Source organism: Macaca thibetana, chromosome 3, assembly GCF_024542745.1.
Source record: "Macaca thibetana thibetana isolate TM-01 chromosome 3, ASM2454274v1, whole genome shotgun sequence".
Classification (NCBI taxonomy): Eukaryota; Metazoa; Chordata; class Mammalia; order Primates; family Cercopithecidae; genus Macaca; species Macaca thibetana.
Window position 1 is genome coordinate 18692947 of NC_065580.1, and position 17784 is coordinate 18710730.

Here is a 17784-nt window from a genome sequence, read left to right on the forward strand (position 1 = left end):
CCGAGATGGGCAGATCGTGAGTTCAGGAGATGGAGACCATCCTGGCTAACATGGTGAAACTCCATCTCTACTAAAAAAACAAAAAATTAGCCGGGTGTGGTGGCAGGCGCCTGTAGTCCCAGCTACTTGGGAGCCTCAGGCAGGAGAATGGCCTGAACTGGGAGGCGGAGCTTGCAGTGAGCTGAGATCGCGCCACTGCACTCCAGTCTGGGTGACAGAACGAGACTCCATCAAAAAAAAAAATAAATAAATGGCAGTGACACCCACACAAAATGCAACAATATATTTTTATATGTTCATACTATATTTATATACTATATTTATATAGTATGTGTATGCATAAGGAAAGTTCTGGAAGCATATGTACATCAGCTGGTAACAGTGATCAAGTACGGACTTTATCTGTATATCTTTTTTAGTTTGAAATGCAATGCTTTAAAATGTTGTTAAAATATTGAAATTGTGATAAAATACACATAAAATAAAATTGACCATCTTAACTTTTTTTGTTGTTGTTGTTGAGACAGAGTCTCACTCTGTTGTCCAGGCTGGAGTGCAGTGGCGTGATCTCATCTCACTGCAACCTCCAACTCCTAGGTTCAAGCGATTCTCCTGCCTCAGCCTCCCAAGTAGCTGGGATTATAGGCACCCATCACCACGACCAGCTAATTTTTGTATCTTTAGTAGAGATGTGGTTTCAACATGTTGGCCAGGCTGGTCTCGAACTCCTGACCTCAGGTGATCTGCCCGCCTTGGACTCCCAAAGTGCTTGGATTATAGGCATGAGCTACTGCACCCACCCATCTTAACCATTTTTAAGTGTGCAGTTCAATGGTGTTAAGTACATTTACATTGTTGGGCAACCAATCTTTTTCATCTTGCAAAACTGAAACTGTACCCAAACAACAACTCCCTATTCTTTCTTCCCCAAGCCCCTGGCAGCTACTATCCTACCTTCTGTCTCTATGGATTTCACAACTCTAGCTACTTCATACAAGTGGGTCTTTTTGTGACTGGCTGGCTTATTTCACTTAACATAATGTCCTCAAGTTTCATCCATGCTGAGGCCTGTGTCGTGATTTCCTCCCTTTTGAAGGCCAACTGGTACTATCTTTTTTTTTAGATGAATCCTGCTCTGTCGCCCAGGCTGGAGTGCAGTGGTGTGAGCTCGGCTCACTGCAACCTCTGCTTCCCAGGTTCAAGCTATTCTCCTGCCTCAGCCTCCTGAGTAGCTGGGATTACAGGCGCTTGCCATCACACCCAGCTGATTTTTGTATTTTTAATAGAGACGGGGTTTCACTATGTTGGCCAGGCTGGTCTCGAACTCCTTACCTCAGGTGATCCACCTGCCTCTGCATCCCAAAGTGCTGGGATTATAGGCGTAAGCCACCGCACCCAACTCTTTTTTTTTTTTTTAAGAAGAATGTATATTCATATTTTCAGTGAAATAAAAAATAAATACAGTTTTTGAAAGACAAAGCAAATACACACTTAGAAAAATAAACTTGAGGCTGGCCGTGGTGGCTCAAAAAAAAAAAAAAAAAAAAAAGAAAGAAACAAAGAAAGAAAGAAAGAATAAACTGGAAGGAAATACACGAAACTTTTACTCATTTATTTCTGGGTCAGACATTTATGGTAATTTTAATTTTCTTATATATATCACGTTTTCGTTTGGATCATGTGTTATTTTAACACCAGAAAAAAAAAATCTAAGCATAAAAAGAAAGAAAGCGTGCCATCTGGTTTTGGTGTGTCACCCTGGGAAGCTCCACCATTTGGAAAGAGGAGTGCATCTGGCCTGGTGCCTGGAGATGGACTCAGTGGGCCTGGAGATACGGAAGGAACTCAAGTGCCTGAGGCCTGCGGCGTGGGTGTGGTCTGCCCTCAGGTCTCACTGCCTTCCTCCAGGGGGCCCACAGCCCTGTGCACCAGGCAGGGCCTCCAGCTTCCCTGGTGAGGACTGCAGCGGCTGAGGCTTCACCTGACCGTGTCTATGGCCATCCCTACATCTGTGGGGACTCCAGCCACCACCCATGTATGGGTCTGAGGCTGCTTGGATACAGCATCCATCTGAGATAGATGAATTGGAGGTCCTGGCTGCCCCGCACCTTCTGTGACTGAGCTGGACATGAGCTAGGCAGCAGCAAGGGTTGGGGGAGGGACACTTCAATATAACCTCAGCAGATGGGGCTGGACTTGGTCTTTTAAGCAGGGCCAAAACTCCCCACTCCCACCCAAATCAGTAGGAATCTTTTTAATTCAACAAACTGATTCTAAAGTTCATAGGGAAAAACAAATAACCAGGAACTTTCAAACCAGAACAGTAATGATAAGAGACTAACTCTACAGGTATTTGAACAACTTTTAAAGTCACATGGATTTTATGTTATTTTACTATTTTATTTTATTTTTGAGCCAGGGTCTCACTCTGTTGTCCACGCTGCAGTGCAGTGGTGCAAACACAGCTCACTACAGCCTCGATCTCCTGGGCTCAAGGGATCCTCCTGCCTCAGCCTCCTGTGTAGCTGGGCCACAGGCTCATGTCACCATGTCTAGCTAAGTTTTTAAAATTTTTTTGTAGAGTCAGGATGTCACTTTGTTGCCCAGACTGGTCACAAACTCCTGGCCTCAAGCAGTCCTTCCTCCTCAGCCACCCAAAGTGCCGGGATTACAGGTGTGAGCCACTGTGCCTGGCCTTTCTTTTATTTTTTTTATTTAACAGAGACAGGGTCTTGCTTTGTCACCCAGGCTGGAGAGCTGTGGTGGGAACACTGTTCACTCCAGCCTCGACATCTTGGGCTCGAGCGATCCTCCTGCCTCAGCCGCCTGTGTAGCTGGGACCAAAGGAGCACACTATCATGCCCAGCTAATTTGTGTGTGTGTGTGTGTGTGTGTGAAGAAAGAAAACACCCAGCTGTGTTGATTTTTAAAATGTGGTACTAGTCTGTAAATGGATAGACAACTCAATGGAATAAATCCAAAGTCCCAGAATAGACCGAAATACATACAGGAATTTCATTTCTAAGCAGGATATTAGTTTATAAAAGGGGCTAGACACTTGGAATCACACTATTCAATTAATGGTGTTGAGACTTCTGGCTACCCATTCAGAAAGAAAATCGAATCTCCACATCCTCAGCTAAAATAAGATGCAGATTCATTGATATTAAAATACCAAAATGGAAACCATAAAAGCAGTGGTAAAATATGGGAGATAGAAAATCTTATGGCGGAAAGGCCTTTTAAAACAATGTCAAACCCAGAAATCATAAAAGAAAAGGTTTTTTTTTTTTTTTTTTTTTTTTTTTGAGACCGAGTCTCACTCTTGTTGCCCAGGCTGGAGTGCAATGGCGTAATCTCGGCTCACCGCAACCTCCGCCTCCTAGGTTCAAGCGATTCTCCTGTCTCAGCCTCCTGAGTAGCTAGGATTACAGGCATGCACCACCATGCCCACCTAATTTTTTTGTATTTTTAGGCAGGAGGGTGGGGAAATTAAAAAAAAAAAAAAACAAAACAAAAAAAGTACAATTGGGGAAAAAAAAAAATAAAAAAAGTACAATTATGTTCTGTATTTTTTGCCTATCAGTTTGGCAACATTTGATAATGCTTTATTGGTGTGTTGGTAAAGCTATGGGAAACCAGGTGATTTCAAACTTTGCTGATGGGAATGCGAATTGTGCACCTGTTTATTCCATTGAGTTGTCTATCCATTTACAGGCTAGTACCACATTTAAGAAATCAACATGGCTGGGTGTTTTCTTTTTCTCCAAAAAGAAAAGTCAGTTGGGCATGATGGGGTGCAGATATACACACAGAAAAATTCTCCATTGATTAATCGATATTTGTTGCAGTGTTGTTTACACTAGCAAAAGTTTGGATACAACCAATAGAGGATTAAAGAAACCCTGGACATCAATATGATGAAACACTGTGAAGGCAGGAAGATTGGCAGCTGTGTCTTGATCTGAGATAATCTCCAACACAGAGCTAAAGGAAAACATCTGAGATGTAGAATAGTGTGCTACTATGTAAGGCTTTAAAAACAGAAAGTGATAGGATGTGGTCTTGAATTTTCAGCAGCACCCCCCAAAGGAAGACAATAGGAGATAAACACCCACACTGCCTAAGGAGAGACTCTAGAGCCCTCCTTGGTAGATGTATTAGTCTGTTTTCACACTGCTGATAAAGACATACCTGAGACTGGGTAATGGTTTTTGTTGTTGTTGTTGTTTGTTTGTCTTCTTTTTTTTTTTTTTTTTTTTTTTTTTTGGGACGGAGTCTAGTTCTGTCGCCCAGGCTGGAGTGCAGTGGCGTGATCTCGGCTCACTGCAAGCTCCACCTCCCGGGTTCACGCCATTCTCCTGGCTCAGCCTCCCGAGTAGCTGGGACTACAGGCGCCCACCACCGCGCCCGGCTAATTTTTTTTTTGTATTTTTAGTAGAGACGGGGTTTCACTGTGATCTCGATCTCCTGACCTCGTGATCCGCCCGCCTCGGCCTCCCAAAGTGCTGGGATTACAGGCGTGAGCCACCGCGCCCGGCTGTTTGTTTGTCTTCTGAGACAGAATTTTGTTCTTGTTGCTCAGGCTGGAGTGCAATGGCGCGATCTTGGCTCACTGCAACCTCCGCCTCCCAGGTTCATGCGATTCTCCTGCCTCAGCCTCCTGAGTAGCTGGGATTACAGGTGTGTGCCACCACACCCAGCTAATTTTGTATTTTTAGTAGAGATGGAGTGTCTCCATGTTGGTCAGGCTGGTCTCAAATTCCTGACCTCATGATCTGCCTGCCTCGGCCTCCCAAAGTGCTGGGATTATAGGCGTGAGCCACCGTGCCTGGCCTAGACTGGGTAATTTATTTATTTTTTATTTTTATTATTATATTTTTTTGAGATGGAGTTTCGCTCCTGTTGCCCAAGCTGGAGTGCGATGGTGTGATCTTGGTTCACCACAACCTTCACCTCCCGGGTTCAAGCGATTCTCCTGCCTCAACCTCCCGAGTAGTTGGGATTGCAGGTGCACACCACCACGCCCCACTAATTTTGTATTTTTAGTAGAGACAGGGTTTCTCCATATTGGCCATGATGGTCTTGAACTCCTGACCTCAGGTGATCTGCCTGCCTCGGCCTCCCAAAGTGCTGGGATTACAGGAGTGAGCCACCATGCCAGGACTAGACTGGGTAATTTATAAAGGAAAGAGGTTCAATGGATTCACAGTTCCACGTGGGGAAGCCTCACAATCACGGTGAAAGGCAAAAGGCACATCTCACATGGTGGGGTGCGCAGAGGAAGTGAGAACCAAGCAAGAGGGGTTTCCCCTATAAAACCATCAGATCTCGTGAGACTTATTCACTACCACGAGAGCAGTATGGGGGAAACTGCCTCCGATTCAATTATCTCCCACTAGGTCCCTTCCACAACACGTGGGAATTATTGGAGCTACAATTTAGGATGAGATTTGGGTGGGGACACAGCCAAACCATATCAGGGGACTTCCTAAAAGGCCATCGACCTTTCCAGCAACCCGCCCCCATCACCTACTGCCTGCCTCTAGAAAGGCAGGCTAGAGATTCATTAGGGGAAAGATGGTGCTTTCTCCCCGTTGTGGGGTTGGGGAGGGCTTGGCCTCCCTGCAGCTGAGAGACAAGGGCTTCATGAGACCCAATCACAAAGAGCAGGGGTGTACATCAGGAAGGGAGCCCGGAATTTCCCACCCTGGCTGGCTGTTACTAAGTGTCTGAGTCCCAAGTCTTGTTGCCACAGGTGGACAAAAGTTAGTGGGGGCTTGTGGAGCGTTTCCTGCAAGTGAGATGGAGTCTCGTTTTGCGGAAGGCAGGATCGCAGGGTGACTAGAGCCTGCCCTTGGCATGGAGGCGACTAAGGGCAGAGGTGGGCCCAGATGGGTGGGGAGAGTGGAGCTGAGCTTCCTCCTGGGCCCAGTGTGTGCCATGGGATGCAGCTGCCTCAGGGCTGCCAGGGTGGGGGTCCTGGAGCTGGGAGAGAGCCACCCAGGCATGGTGCCACGCAGAGCCCTCAGGAGGCGCTCCAGAAATCCCGCCCAGCTTCCAAAAGGATGAGAGTGATGGGCTGAATTGGGATCCCCCTCCCCAATTCATATGTTGAAGTCTTAAGCCCCAGAACCTCAGAATGTGACTGTAGTTAGAGATAAGGTCTTTAAAGAGATAATTACATTTAAATAAGGTTTTAGGGTGGGTCCTAATCCAATAGGACTGATGTTCTTATAAGAAGAAATTTGTGCACAGACCAGTAGAGAGAAAAGGCAATATAAAGACAGGGAGAAGGTGGCCATCTACAACCAAGAAGGCAGGCCTCCGAAGATACCCTGATCTCAGGCTTCCAGCCTCCAGAATGGTGGGACTGTAAGTTTCTGTTGCTTAAGCTGCCGTGTCTGTGGTTCTTTTGTCATGGCAGCCCGAGCCCACCAACACTGTGAGCCAGCACTGACAGCCAGAAGGCGCTCGGCCAAGAACAGAAGCCTTTCCACCTCCACAGCTCCCTGCTCTTCCCCATCCCAGAGAAGTCAGCTGTGCTAGGGTTAGGGGATCACTTGGCATGGTGGTGGTGGTCATGGGGTCAGGAGTCAAAAGAACAGGCCATAGCTCCACCCACTGCTGAGGGTTGCACTGTCTTTCTACCCAGAACTGGAGCTCTCAGGAGGGCAGAGACTTTGAACTGGATATAAATTTGAAGTTGTGATCTACTTTTTTTTCTTTTCTTTTTCTTTTTCTTTCTTTTTTTTTTTTTGAGATGGAGTCTTGCTTTGTCGCCCAGGCTAGAGTGCAGTGGCGCGATCTCGGCTCACTCCAACCTCTGCCTCACAGCTTCATGCAATTCCCCTGCCTCAACCTCCCGAGTAGCTGGGATTACAGGCTCATGCCACCACACCCAGCTAATTTTTTGTATTTATAGTAGACACAGAGTTTCACCATGTTGGCTAGGCTGGTCTTGAACTCCTGACCTCAAGTGATCTGCCTGCCTGGGCCTCCCAAAGTGCTGGCATTACAGGTATGAGCCACCGTGTCCAGCCAAAGTTTCGGTCTACTTTGAACTTTTTCAATGTGGAAACAATTCTCATAACTGAAAGTTAGTGTGAAAGTGATGGAATCTCCCTTAGTCAATGTCATCAAGGAGCAAGGCAGGCAAATCAGACAAATCCTGCCTGCGAGTAGAAGAGAAAGCTGTGCTCTGATTGTACCACACTGAGATGAGCCTGTTGATTAATCGTGGTGAACATGTATGCTATGTACGCACTGACTGCCATGCGTAGGTCACGCTTGCTGATGTTTAGTGGATCTGTGGCGGCGGTGGAGGGGTGAACAGCAGTGGGAGGGGGATTTGTATTTTTTTCTTTTCTTTTTCTTGAGACAGAGTTTTGCTAATGTTGCCCAGGCTGGGGCGCAATGGCGACATCTCAGCTGACTGCAACCTCCACCTCCCGGGTTCAAGTGATTCTCTTGCCTCAGCCTCCCAAGTAGCTGTGATTACAGGTGTGTGCCATCACACCTGGCTAATTTTTTGTATTTATAGTAGAGACAGGGTTTCACCATGTTGGCCAGGCTGGTCTTAAACTCCTGACCTCAAATGATCCACTGGCCTCAGCCTCCCAAAGTGCTGGGATTACAGGCGTGAGCCACCACGCCTGACCTGTATTTACTTCACTGTATAGAATTTTGACCTAAGTTCTGTTTTGTCTATTTTTTAAAAATCCAGTTCAGGGCCCAGTGCGGTGGCTCACACCTATAATCCTAGCACTGTGGGAGGCTGAGGCGAGCGATCACGAGGTCAGGAGTTCGAGACCAGCCTGATCAACATGGTGAAACCCCCGTCTCTACTAAAAATACAAAAATTAGCCAGGCTTGGTGGCAGGCACCCGTAATCCCAGCTACTCGAGAGCCTGAGGCAGGAGAACCACTTGAACCCAGGAGGCAGAGGTTGCAGTGAGCCGAGCTCGCACCAATGCATTCCGGCCTAGGCAACAAGAACAAACTGTATCTCAAAAAAATTTTTAAAAAATCCAGTTCAGGCCAGATGCAGTGGCTCATGCCTATAATCCCAGCACTTTGGGAGGTGAAGGCGAGTGGATCACTTGAGCCAGGAGTTTGAGACCAGCCTGGGGAACATGGCAAAACCCTGTCTCTACAAAAAATACGAAAGTTAGCTGGGCATGATGGTGCACACCTGTGGTCCCAGCTACTTGGGAGGCTGAGGCTCTCCTGCCTGAGAGGTTGATGATACAGCGAGCCAAGATCATTCCACTGCACTCCAGCTTGGGTGATGGAGCAAGACCCTGTCTCAATAAAAAATAAAAATAAAAATCCAGTTCTTTAGGGCCACCCGCAATTCAGGTGACAGCCCTGTTTTCTCCCAACACTCCCTCATTTGCTACCTTCTGGATTTGGAGTGTGCCTGATCCGACTTTCCTCTTTCCCAGCCCTGACCTGGTGCCTTTTATACTATGCACATGCCTGGAAGAGACCCAGGCTTCTTCCTTCCCTTCCACCCTTGTATCTTTAGGGTTTCCATCATGCCCAGTGTGACAGCACCAGAACGTAGAGCTTAGTGGTTAAGGGCGCAAAGTCTGAAGTCACTACCCGGGCTAATAGCTTTATGCTTCAGCGTCCTCATCGCTGAAAAGGAGATGATAGTTCCGACCTCATAACGTTGTTGTGAGGATTATAGGAGCCAACACACGGTGCCATATGTAACTGAGGGTGGACATGCCCGTGGCACTGAGGGTTGGGCCCAGCAGCCATGAGAGGGGGCTCTAGTGGTCACTAGGAGACAGACAATAGGTTATGTCAGAAGGACCACGGGGAATGGAAATCCACCCAGCCAATGAGATTGGAGAGTGATCTCCAGCAGCAACAACACAAAAGACATTCACTTTGCATGAAATGTCACCTAGACCATGGGGAGGACTGGGAGTCAGTTACCTTGGTGCTCTCCAAGAAGCCACATGTCCTGGGAGTCGCACCCTTGTGTGAATCTGGACTGGGCTGATGACTGGCTTTAGTCAGCAGTGTGGCAGCAGGAGCTCCTCCTTCAGAACACCTGTACTGACCACACAGGGGGAAACCCCTAGGCGGCCAGCTTCCCCATTAGGCCCCTAGACGAGCAGCTGAAGAAAATCCAGAGGAAATTGTTATTTTTATTTTTTTTTTTATTTAATTTATTTATTTTTGAGATGGAGTCTCGCTCTGTCAGTCGCCCAGGTTGGAGTGCAGTGGAGCGAACTTGGCTCACTGCAACCTCTGCCTCCTGGGTTCAAGCGATTCTCTTGCCTCAGCCTCCCAAACAGCTGGGACCACAGGTTCACATCACCACACCTGGCTAAGTTTTGTTGTTTTTTTTTTTTGAGACGGAGTCTGGCTCTGTTGCCCAAGCTGGAGTGCAGTGGCCGCATCTCGGCTCCCTGCAAGCTCTGCCTCCCGGGTTTACGCCATTCTCCTGCCTCAGCCTCCCGAGTAGCTGGGACTACAGGTGCCCGCTACCTCACCCGGCTATTTTTTTTTTTTTTTTTTTTGTATTTTTAGTAGAGACAGGGTTTCACCGTGTTAGCCAGGATGGTCTTGATCTCCTGACCTCGTGATCCGCCCATCTCGGCCTCCCAAAGTGCTGGGATTACAGGCTTGAGCCACTGCGCCCGGCCAAGTTTTGTATTTTTAGTAGAGCCGGGGTTTCACCACGTTAACCAGGATGGTCTCGATCTCCTGACCTCGTGATCTGCCTGCCTCGGCCTCTCAAAGTACTGGGATTACAGGCATAAGCCACCGTTCCCGGCCGGAATTATTATTTTTTTTAAATGGCAGTCCCCCTCCTGCACCCCTGTTTAAGTTAGGATGGGGTCCCATTCTGCCTTCACAGTACTGGGACCCCCGCATTGTCTGGAAAGGAGTCTGACTAGCCTGCTAGAGAAATGCTCTGGAAAAGCCCATCCAGCATTTCAGCTTCCCTCCAGCTGAGCCAGGCCCCGGATGAATGCCCGCCCATGGATGAACACCAGCAGGGCCAGCAGAAAATGACCCAGCGGAGCCCAGAGCTGGGAACGAAACGGCTGTTGTAGGCCACTTCATTCTGGGGTGGTTTGCGACATAGCAGTAGGTAACTGGGACAAGGACCAAGTGCTGTTTTTGCTGCTTTGTTTGCTTAAGAGATCCCTGGAGTTCTTGTAGCCTGGGTATAGCAGGAGAAGAAGGGGAGCCTCCCCGAGCAGGACCCCCTGGTTATTTGCATGAGCTCCAGATCTCCTGGCATCACTGTAATTCCCTAGCAGTTGACCTTGGTTTCTGTGTGGGAGGAAGGAGGCAGCTGGATGGAGGGGGAAGAGACGAGAATGTAGAGGAGACCCACCTGTGTTCAAAGCCATCTCTGCCACGCCCCGGTTGTATGACTGTGGGCAAGCTATTAAATTTCTATGAGCTTCATTCCTCATCTGTAAAATGGATCTCCTTACAGAATTGTTGCAAGGATGACAAGACGTTACATGTAAAGCAGAACAATACCTTAACATAATAGGTTTCCAAAACATGATAGCTGTTATGATTTTACCTCCTGAGAGCTGGGGGCAAAGGGGGCCCTAAGACTGGTGGGTCAGGCCCTGTGGGACCCAGAAATGTTCTGTTGCAGGGATCAATAGCGTCATCTCCTTGTTAGGAAAAGAGTTACCCCCAGCACCCAATATTTGCCAGTTCCTACCCCAAACACGGCTGGGCTCATGTCTTAGATAAGGTGTCTCATTGCCCCATTAGGCCGCCGGCTGTCCTGGAGCCAGTGTGTTCAGAGGGTCCCTGGGCTCAAGTCTAGGAGGATCATCCACATGCCATCTGATCCCACCGAACATGAACTGATCCGATGCCTGAACTGATTACACTGAGTATGAGACCCAACCTAGCCAGCTCCCCAATCCAACCTACGGACCAATCACTGAAACCTGATATTTCAAGGAATCCTGAAGGGGTCATTTTTAGAGATTGCTATCCTCCTTGATGAAGTTGGAATAGGGTCTAGCTGCAGAGGATAGAAAACTCCCCAAATACCAATGGCTTAAACAGTAGTTTCTTTATTTCTCATGTAAAAGAAATCCAGAGCTGGCTCCATATGTTATAGGGACCTCGGCTCCTTTCTTTCCATCCTGCTGTCCTCAGCCTTACAAATACTTACTTCATAGTCCATAAGGGCTGCCAGAGACCCCAACATCACATCTCTGTTTGTTAACAGAAGAAACAGGAGAGAATGAAAGGGTGACCACTTCCTTGCAAGGAGCTTTCCAGCCAGTAAAATGTAAGCAGAAGTATGAGGAACACTCATACTTAATCACAAGCCTAATGACAAAGCTATACCTGGCTGCAAGAGGGATTGAGAAATTAAGTCCTAAGTAATAAAATCAAAGTTCTATGGGTGACAAAGAAGTTCTGAAGCTAGACAGTGGTGGTGGTTGCACAACCTTGTGAATATGCGAAACGCTGAATGCTTTAAATGGGTTAAAATAGTGAATTTTGTTATGTGTGAATTTTACCACGATAAAAAAAAATCAGAGTACTATTCAAAAGGAATAGGATGCAAATGAATATTGGAGTAGACACCCAGTGGTCTTGCTATGCCTGTTTTTTTAATTGCAACCATTTAATAGTATCAGGTATCTCAGGATCATGTGCACACCTTGTAGTCAGGGGCCGGGGTCTGTGACTCGGAAGCTGGGGAGGGTTGCTGGCTAGCAACGTTCATCATTAGGATTTAGCAAAGAAGCTTCCTGAAAGCGAGGGATACCTGTATTGGCAACTGGAGGTGCGTGGAATTACATCCCATGATCTGAAGCAGTTTAGTTAAAAGTGGGCTTTAGGATAAATAAGTATCCTTCCTTCCTTCTTTCCTTCCTTCCTTCCTTCCTTCCTTCCTTCCTTCCTTCCTCCCTCCCCCTCCCTCCCTCCCTCCCTTCCTCCCTCCCTCCTTTCTTTTCTTTTCTTTCTCTCTTTTTCTTTCTCTTTTTTCTTTCTTTTTTCTTTGTTTCTTTCTTTTTATTTCTCTTTTTTCTCTTTTTCCCCTTCCTTCCTTCCTTCCTTCCTTCCTTCCTTCCTTCCTTCCTTCCTTCCTTCCTTCCTTCCCTCCCTCCCTCCTTCCTTCTCTCTCTCTCTCTCTCTCTCTCTCTCTCTCTCTTTCCTTCTTCTTACTTATTTTTGAGACAGGGGCTTACTCTGTCACCCAGACTGGAGTGCAGTGGTGTGAACATGACTCACTGCAGCGTCAACCTGCTGGGCTCAAGCAAACCTCCCACTTCAGCCCCACAAGTATCTGGGACTACAGGTGTGCACCACCCTGCTCGGCTAATTTTTTAAAACATAGACACAGGGTCTCGCTATATTGCCTCAGCTGGTTTCGTTTGCTTGTTTGTTTTTAGAGATGGGGTCTTGCACTGTGCCCAGGCTGGAGTGTAGTGGTGCAACCGTAGATGGCAGCTCACTGCATCCTTGAACTTCTGGGCTTGCATGATCATCCCACCTCAGTCTCCCAAGTAGCTGGGACTACAGCTGTGCGACTCCATACCTGGCTAATTTATTTTATTTGTAGAGATGGGGTCTTGCTATGTTGGCCAGGTTGGTTTCAAACTCCTGGCTTCAAGCGATCCTCCTGCCTCAGCCTCCCAAAATGCTGGGATTATAGGTGTGAGCCACCATACCAGGCCCAAACAAGTATTATTATTATTATTATTATTATTATTATTATTTTTGAGACAGAGTCTCTCTCTCTTGCCCAGGCTGGAGTGCAGTGGTGCGATCTTGGCTCACTGCAACCTCCATCTCCTGGGTTGAAGTGATTCTCCTGCCTCAGCCTCCTGAGTAGCTGGGATTACAGGCTTGTGCCATCATGCCTGGCTAATTTTTGTATTTTTAGTAGAGACGAAGTTTCACCATGTTGGCCAGGCTGGTCTTGAACTCCTGACCTCAGGTGATCCGCCCACCTTGGCCTCCCAAAGTGCTGGGATTACAGGCATAAGCCACCACTCCCAGCCCCAACCAAATATTCTTATGTGGTGTATAAGTCTGTGTGGGCTGCCCTAACAAAATGTACAGACCTGGTGGCTTAAACAGCAGAAATTTCTCACAGTTTTGGAGGCTGGAAATCCAAGATCAAGATGCCAGTCAATTCAGTTTGTGGTTTGTTCTCTTCCTGGCTTATAGACAGCTGCCTTCTTGCTGTGTCCCCACATGGCACAGAGAGCGAGAAAGAGAGAGAGAGGAGTGGGGAGAGTCAGCCCTTTCTGGTGTCTCTTCTTATGAGGACACTAATCCTATCAGATCTGGGTCCCATTATTCTGACCTCATCTAACCTTTGTTAGCTCCTTTAGGTCCTATCTCCAAATACAGTCACATCGGGGGTTAGGGCTTTGATACGGTTTGGATCTGTGTCCACCCTCAAATATACTGTTGAAGTATAATCCTCAATGTTGGAGGCAGGGCCTGAGGGAGGTGATTGGATCATGGGGGTGGTTTCTCATGAATGGTTTAGCACCATCTCCCTTGGTGCTGTCGTTGGGATAGTGAGTTCTCATGAGTATCCCCCTCTCTTTCTTCCTCCTGCTCCAGCCATGTGAAATGCTGGTTTCCTCTTTGACTTCTGCCATGATTGGAAGCTTCCTGAGGCCTCCCCAGAAACGGAAGTTGTCATGCTTGTATAGCCTGGGGAACTGCGAGCCAGTCAAACCTCTTCTCTTTATAAATTACCTAGTCTCAGGTATTTCTCTATAGCAGTGCAAGAACAGACAATACAGCCTTCAGCATATGAATTTTGGGGGAACACAAGTCAGTCTATACAACATGTGGTCAGGATAGAGTCATGACTTAATGATGCAGAGAAAAATGAATGTATAACCCCCCTAGCCAGCGTTCTAGAGGCAGTCATAGAGCTTTATTATCCACCTCCCATTCAATGACCATTTTCTCCCATTGTTTTCCTGAATAGTCCAGGCCGGGCCAAGTGTTTGCTTCTGAACTTGATCTGATAGCTCTTTGTAACCTACAGCCCACATTCAGGATTTCCCTGTTTCTGAAAACACCAGGGAAAGCTTTTGTCCAGATGGCCTGCATTTTCACTCCACCCCCAAAATAAAGGGGATGGTCTCCTGCCTTGCATGAAATGTCACCTAGGAAAGAAAGCAGGGAGGATATTGCAGAGACCAAAGCAGGGAGTATGACTAAAAAGTGACTTGGCCACCTCTCCTGCCTCAACTGTCCCCAGAGGACTGAGTCTGGCCCATTTGTCCAGGGCAGGGAACAGGACGGGAGAGATGGGGAAGCGAGAGGGTTAAGTCTGTCCAAGCCTTTCAATGTGATGAGACAAGTGTGGAGTGTCTGCCAAGAACAGGTCAGGTTCAAAACAGGAAACCCCAGGGTAATGATGGACACTTCTCTGTCGATTTTACATGGATCTCTAGGGAAAGTACTGGAACTGATCTCATTCTATATACATATATATATATTTTACAACTCAGATTGAAGAGGAAGTGCACAATGAGCTCTGCAGCTTTGCCAGTGATGCTAATCTCTTCCAGGTGCTGAAACACTAAGGTAATGGGGAAACGCTGTAGGAAGCTCCGACTGCCCTTACTAGGAGGCCAGGAGACTGGCCCTTGCAGGGGCACGAGTGAAGTGGGGTACCCAAGGGCAGAACCAGGCTCTGCTGCCCTTATTCTCACAAGCTGCAGCAAATGTACTCCCTGATTTCCTGCAGCTCCCAGTGTTGGTGTGGGCAGCGGGGGAGAGGTGGGATGGAGTGTTGGGGGCCCTGGCCCTCTTGGGAGCCCCTGTAGCAGCCCTGCCTCCTTCCTGACCTGCGCACAGAAGCTGGGCTTTCCTGGATACTCCTGGGTTTCCCTCCTTGTGCACTGCTTGGCTGTGTGGGTACCTCCGTTTGTTCTCCACTGTTCTTGCCCAGTTCCTCCTACCTGCTGTGAGGACTGATGACCTTCCTCAGCCTCCAACTTCAACCCTCCTCTCTGCTTGACTGGAGCTTGGTGAGACCTTAACCTGTTCCACTCCTAGATACTGCACCCTCAGGCATCGTGTGCTTTCTCCCACTCCTTCCAATTAACATGGCCCATGGGACAGCCCCTTGTCCCTTCTGCCCAACCTCACTCTACTCCAACAAGCATTTGCTAGGAGAAGAGAGAAGCCCCACCTCCAAGTCTTTTCCTAGAACCTGCCAGGTGTTCTCCATCTTGCCTTCCCTGATTCTCTGATACCTGCTGGGATCTTAGCCTCAGCGTCAGGTATTTTCTTCAGCTTAGTCGGCTACAATTTCAGATATATTTATTTGATTTGTTTGATTTCACCTTGGGACTTCTTTTCCCACCTGCAAATGGTTCTGATCCTTGCTTTCAGGCACCACAACCAAGGATAACAAATGTTCTTGTGGCACCAGGGAACCTTCCAGCCAGGACTGCTCTCCACAGACTGAGAGGTTAGGTTAGAGAATTTGTAGGAAAGAGAAAGGCTTCTAAGGGGGAGAGATTTAGCTTTGTTCTACTGCATATATTAGTTATTATATATTAAACTATTCATGTGCTATCACTTAACATACACTAATTTATATATATACACACACACACAAGGCTATAGCCGGCCAGGTGCGGTAGCTCATGCCTGTAGTCCCAGCACTTTGGGAGGCCGAGGCAGGCGGATCACCTGAGGTCAGGAGTTCAAGACCAGCCTGGCCAACATGGAGAAACGCTGTCTCTACTAAAAATACAAAAGGTAGCCAGGCATAGTGGCGCATGCCTGTAATCCCAGCTACTCAGGAAGCTGAGGCAGGAGAATCGCTTGAACCCAGGAGGCAGAGGTTGCAATGAGCCAAGATCACGCCACTGTACTCTAGCCTGAGTGACAGAGTGAGACTTCGTTTCCAAAAAACAAACAAACAAACAAACAAAAATGCTATAGTTTCAGTTGATGGGAGGGCAAGCAATGAAAGAATCGATTCAGGCAGGGATCCTCAGTGAGTAGCAAGACCATAGGTGAAAAGTAGCTGAGACAGAGAGTATCTGCATGGTGCCAAAATATCGCCCTGCAAAATTACTTGCTAATTCACAGAGGAATATAGTTACTTTACGAAATAAAAATCGACAATCAAGTGACCAAATTTAACATCATTAATAGAGGGTCTACAAGACATTATGGGATTCTCGATGTCATGCAATGTGAAATGTTCCTGCCCCAAATGTTGACCTTAATCTTTTCCTTTTTTTTTTTCTTTTTGAGATAGAGTCTCACTCTGTCGCCCAGGCTGGAGTGCAGGGGTACAATCTCGGCTCACTGCAGCCTCCACCTCCCGGGCTTAAGGGATTCTCCTGCCTCAGCCTCCCGAGTAGCTGGGACTACAGGCGTCTGCCACACACCTGGCTAATTTTGTATTTTTAGTAGAGATGGAGTTTCACCATGCTGACCAGGCAGGTCTCGAACTCCTGGCCTCAAGTGATCTGTCTGCTGGTATTACAGGTGTGAGCCACTGCGCCCCGCCTGATCACTTTAATTTTTCAACCAATGATCTTGGAGGGAAATAAGCCCCGATGCCCCAAGACATCTGTATTAGTCAATCACTTCTTCAGAGAAACAGAACTAATGGGATGTATGTATATAGAGGGAAAGAGATTTATTTTAAGGAATTGGTTCATGTGATTATGGAGGCTGAGAAGTCCCAAGATCTGCAGTTGGCAAGTTGGAGACCCAGAAGAGCCAATGGTGTAGTTCCAGTCTGACTCAGGCAGGAGGAATTCACTCTGACTCTCAGGAGGGTCAGCCCTTTTGTCCTATTCAGGCCATCAACTGACCGGTTGAGGCTCCCCCATCATTAGGGAGGGCGTCTGCTTTAATCAGTCTACAGATGTAAATGTCATTGTCACCCAGAAACACCCTCACAGACATATCCTGAATAATGTTTGACATTAACTTTAATTAAATTAATGTTGACACATAAAATTAACCATCACTGCATCCTTTGTGTGTAACAATGTTTTTTCTTTTTACTTTTTAAATGTGGTTATTATAAAGTTTTTCTTTGTCGTAAATTTTTTTTTGTTTCTATAGGTTATTGGAGAACAGATGGTGTTTGGTTACATAAGTCCTGTAGTGGTGATTTGTAAGATTTTGATGCACATATAACCCAAGCAGTACACAATGCACCCAATTTGTAGTCTTTTATCCTTCACCCCCTTCACACCCTACTCTTTCCCTGAGTCCCCCAAATCCATTGTGTCATTCTTATGCCTTTGCATCCTCATAGCTTAGCTCCCACTTATGAGTGAGAAAATACAATGTTTGATTTTCCATTCCTGAGTTATATCACTTAGAATAATAGTCTCCAATCTCATCCAGCTTGCTGTAAATGCCATTAATTCATTCCTTTTACTGGCTGAGTAGTATTCCATTGTATAGATATACCACAGTTTCTTTATCTACTCATTGATTAATGGGCATTTGGGTTAGTTCCACATTTTTGCAATTGCAAATTGTGCTGCTATAAACATGCATGTGAAAGTATCTTTTTCGTATAATGACTTCTTTTTCTCTGGGTAGATACCCAGTAGTGGGATTGCTGGATCAAATGGTAATCCTACTTTTAGTTCTTTAAGGAATCTCCTGTGTGTAACAAACTGAGTTCTCTCCTATACATCTTGAATGGTTCTAGTATAACTAGTCATTCAGTCTTTCTATATTCTGTAGTTCACATGAGGGACCCCTGCTCAGAAATCTGTTTAGAGGAAATAAAAAGATAGAGGG

At 46.9% G+C, this 17784-nt stretch overlaps 1 protein-coding gene across 35 annotated transcripts in view; it reads right to left on the bottom strand.

Annotated features, from left to right (window-relative positions):
* The window catches only part of NDUFB2 (NADH:ubiquinone oxidoreductase subunit B2), a 1166996-nt gene that overhangs the window by 422228 nt on the left and 726984 nt on the right, over positions 1–17784 (bottom strand). The window contains exon 1 of one of the 35 annotated variants that reach the window (XM_050782326.1): positions 17213–17216. The exons of 33 other annotated variants lie outside the window; for them this stretch is intronic. The gene's annotated coding sequence lies outside the window, so the exon portion shown is untranslated. Of the gene's footprint in view, positions 1–13881; positions 13887–17212; positions 17217–17784 lie in introns of those variants that run through there. One more of the 35 variants, XM_050782304.1, reaches the window with a different exon arrangement.